General features: G+C 33.3%; 1 long non-coding RNA gene across 1 annotated transcript; it reads left to right on the top strand.

Moving 5' to 3' along the window:
- The first annotated feature begins 944 nt into the window (after positions 1-944).
- On the top strand, positions 945-4,291 carry LOC132273592 (uncharacterized). Its single transcript, XR_009470177.1, has 2 exons — positions 945-1,654; positions 3,293-4,291. It is a non-coding gene; the product is annotated as an uncharacterized LOC132273592 (long non-coding RNA).
- Positions 4,292-4,655: the final 364 nt, after the last annotated feature.

Raw genomic sequence — 4,655 nt, 5'->3', positions numbered from 1 at the left:
TTTTTTTTTTTTTTTTTAATGGGGTCGAAGATAAGAGCATGATTCAATGTAAAGATTTCAAATTTATCTCCAAAAAGTAAGTGGCTTCCATCAACTAATTAAATAGGTCATCAATCCTTGGCAACGGATACTTGTTGCGGATTATGACCTTGTTCAATTCCCTATAGTCTATATAAAGACAAAGAGACCTATCCTTCTTCTTAACAAGCAACATCGGCACTCCCCATGGTGAAGTATTCCTAGGAATAAACCTCTGACTAGGAAGTTGTTGAATCTAATCTTTGGAATATCCTAAAAGATATCATGAAACTTGGTGTGTGTCCGTTGTGACAACCCGAATTTTTTTTAAGATTTTAAATTATATTTATCTGTTGATTTTTTATTGACAAAATTAATTATTTTGTTTTAATTGGAGATTTACCAATTGAAGGTTGGGTTATTGATTTTTGTTTTTTATTGGAGACTTACCCACTAAATTTTTGGATATGATATTGCAGTTTATAAGAATTAAACTTGTGTTGGTTTAATCTTTGTAGCATTTGTATACATATAACTATATTTATACAAGGCATCAGGTGGGAAGCATGGGTGCCAAAATCGGAGCTGAGATAATGGGTTGATTTTTTTTGTTATTATATTTTTTGTGTACTGATTGAAGGAAATGAAGTGATCAGATTGCCAAAAGTGGGAAATGAAAATGGAAAAATGGGATTTGGTGATAGCTTATGTGGGTCCCACATGGCTTTGTTGGTTTTGAAGATAAATGGGTTTTATTTAGTAATTGTGTTACATATTATATATATAAATATATATATGTATGTAATCTGATGATGCACTACCGAATGAAGAGAGAAAGGAGAATTGAAATTGATGTAATGATTTTTAGTGGGACCCACTTGATTTATGTTTTAATTTGTTGCATATATATATATATATATATATATATATATATATATATATATTTGGTGCAAAATGGTGCTGCCAGCAAGATTGAGAGAAAACAAAAATTGAAATGGTAAATAGTGTGTTTGGCGGGTCGAGATATTTAGTGGGAATGGATTTATTTTATGCAATTGTATTTATATATATTATATATGATATACATAGCATTTGAAATGATACAATGGAGCAGGTGGGCTGCCGACAAAAGTAAGGAAAATGGATCAGGTCGGCTAAGTGAAAAGAGATAAGAAAATAAAGAAAATGGTGGCAGCAAGGTACCAGCCGTGGGAAATGAGAAAAGAGAAGAAAATGGAAATGGTTATTTCGCGGGGCCCACCTAATGATGTTAGTGGGCTTTGATTTTTGTTGCAACTTGGACATGGTTGTTAGAAGCAGATAAAATAACCTGATAAGGTGATAAGAAATGTTGGGGAAGGAAATAAGTGTCTGCCGAGATGGAAGTGATTAGGTGGCGGGGCCCAGTTGGTGATATGTTTGCAAATTGCAATGAGATATTATTGTATAGTGTCGGTGCATTGCCTATATATATTGTTGTATCAATTTTGTGCTTTGGAAAATGATAAGGAAATAAATTAGACACAGAGGAGAAATATTTGAGAAATACAGAGAGAGTTTGAGGTCAGCCGAGAGTCTGTGCGGTGGGCCGGACTTATGCCTTGATGATCCGATGAGGAGAAAATTATTTTGCAGAGTAGGGTTCTTTATACCTTGAATTGCTTGGGTGATTTTATCTCAAATATTTTGTTAATGCTGTTTTGTTAAATTGCATATATATATTTTGTTCAAAAATATATTTATATTTTGTGAAGCTAATTTTCATGAAACTCCTTAAGATTCTTGTTATGATTTTTTCTACTGGAATTTTCCCCATCTCACCCCTTTACAGTTTCAAGTACCGAGGATAAGCTTGGATTGCTAGTTGAGGGCTTAGGTGGAAGAGTTGGTGTTGAGGAATTAAATTAATTTAATTATTTAGAGATGTTGTATTTTAATATTGAGGAAATTGATTGTTGTATCAATAAAGAGAGTTTTATATTGAAGTATTTTGATTTAATGAAATCAATGATTTTATTTAGAAAATATTCAGGGCATGATAGAATGGTATCAGATAGAATGGTATCAGAGCCTGTACTCAGCCGGAAGTGTGAGTTTAGTGATGATGTTATCGGGTGTGTGTGGGCGAGTATTTAGGATTGACTAGTTACCACTTGTAGCCGGGTGTATGTGTCCGGATGTCGTTCACTGGCAGGCAGCTATTACGATGATTACTATCGGTGATTAGGGGCAGGTGTCCTTAGATCACTATTAGTTTTATTTTGTGGGCGGGTGACGATATCGTCTAGTTATCACAACGGTTACGGAGTGTGTGGGCGGGTAACTAGTACTGTCAGTTACCACAATGTTTTTCATGTCACAGTATCTCACATCGCCTGGGGTAAAGATTTTTGGATTTTATTTTACCACTTTTGATATTTTCAGGTATACGAAAATCGTTGGATTTGAATTTCGGGACGAAATTCTTTTAAGTGGTGGAGAATGTGACAACCCAATTTTTTTTTAAGATTTTAAATTATATTTATTTCTTAATTTTTGATTGACAAAATTAATTATTTTGTTTTAATTGGAGATTTACCAATTGAAGGTTGGGTTATTGATTTTTTTTTATTTTTTATCGGAGACTTACCCATTAGATTTTTGGATATGATATTGCAGTTTATAAGAATTAAACTTGTGTTGGTTTAATCTTTGTAGCATTTGTATACATATAATTATATTTATACAAGGCATCAGGTGGGAAGCATGGGCGCCGAAATTGGAGGTGAGATAATGGGTTGATTTTTTTTGTTGTTATATTTTTTGTGTACTGATTGAAGGAAATGAAGTGATCAGATTGCCGAAAGTGGGAAATGGAAATGGAAAAATGGGATTTGGTGATAGCTTATGCGGGTGTCACATGGCTTTGTTGGTTTTGAAGAGAAATGGGTTTGATTTAGTAATTGTGTTACATATTATATATATAAATATATATATGTATGTAATCTGATGGTGCACTGTCGAATGAAAGAGAGAAAGGAGAATTAAAATTGATGTAATGATGTTTTAGTGGGGCCCACTTGATTTATGTTTTAATTTGTTGCATATAATATATATATATATATTTGGTGCAAAATGGTGCTGCCAGCGAAATTGAGAGAAAGCAAAAATTGAAATGGTAAATGGTGTGTTTGGTGGGTTGAGATATTTAGTGGGAATGGATTTGTTTTATGCAATTGTATTTATATATAATATATATAATATACAGTGCATTTGAAATGATACAATGGAGCAGGTGGGCTGCTGACAAAAGCAAGGAAAATGGATTAGGTCGGCTAAGTGAAAAGAGATAAGAAAATAAAGAAAATGGTGGCAGCAAGGTACCAGCCGTGGGAAATGAGAAAAGAGAAGCAAATGGAAATGGTTATTTCGTGGGGCCCACCTAATGATGTTAATGGGCTTTGATTTTTGTTGGAACTTGGAGATGGTTGTTAGAAGCAGATGAAACAACCTGATAAGGTGATAAGAAATGTTGGGGAAGGAAATAAGTGTCTGTCGAGATGGAAGTGATTAGGTGGCGGGGCCCAGTTGGTGATATGTTTGCAAATTGCAGTGAGATATTATTGTATAGTGTCGGTGCATTGCCTATATATATTGTTGTATCAGTTTGTGCTTTGGAAAATGATAAGGAAATAAATTAGACATAGAAGAGAAATATTTGAGAAATACAAAGAGAGTTTGAGGTCAGCCGAGAGTCTATGCAGTGGGCTGGACTTATGCCTTGATGATCCGACGAGGAGAAAATTATTTTGCAGAGTAGGGTTCTTTATACCTTGAATTGTTTGGGTGATTTTATCTCAAATATTTTGTTAATGCTGTTTTGTTAAATTGCATATATATATTTTTTGTTCAAAAATATATTTATATTTTGTGAAGCTAATTTTCATAAAATTCCTTGAGATTCTTGTTATGGTTTTTCCTACTGGGACTTTTCCCGTCTCATCCCCTTACAGTTTCATGTATCGAGGATAAGCTTGGATTGCTAGTTGCGGGCTTAGGTGGAAGAGTTGGTGTCGAGGAATTAAATTAATTTAATTATTTAGAGATGTTGTATTTTAATATTGAGAAAATTGATTGTTGTATCAATAAAGAGAATTTTATATTGAAGTATTTTGATTTAATGAAATCGAGGATTTTATTTAGAAAAAATTCGGGGCATGACATCCGTACCCAGTGTAATACCCATAGTTTTCAAAAGGATATAATTGAAATTTAAATTTTTATTTCTTGTGCATTTTTTGTTGTCTACGGGACTATGTGTTTATGTGGTTTCATGTTATTAAGAGTTCACCAGATGGATTCCCAAGTTGTATTAGTAATGGAGGATTGGATGTATCAGAATATTTTCTTATGTATTAAAAATTTGTTCTGAGGTTTTTGTTAATGGATTATCATTTTAGTTTTCTTTTAGAAATTTTTTTTATTCCCTTTTTATTATATTTGTATTCTGTGTTCGATTATTGCCGATTTGTTTTTGATATACTTGGGTATTCGGGCGTGGGACTGGACAACCCGTATTCGGAAATCCGGGGGTATAACACCCAGTTGCAAAAATGTGGTGAAATAAAATGTGGTCAAGTTTGAATTTATAGAATGAC

The sequence above is a fragment of the Cornus florida genome, unplaced genomic scaffold, assembly GCF_030987335.1.
Source record: "Cornus florida cultivar Cherokee Brave unplaced genomic scaffold, ASM3098733v1 CherokeeBrave_3.0.0_Hap2_Chr09, whole genome shotgun sequence".
NCBI lineage: Eukaryota > Viridiplantae > Streptophyta > Magnoliopsida > Cornales > Cornaceae > Cornus > Cornus florida.
Note: the sequence above shows the minus strand (reverse complement) of the source record. Positions and strands in the feature narration are given on the sequence as shown.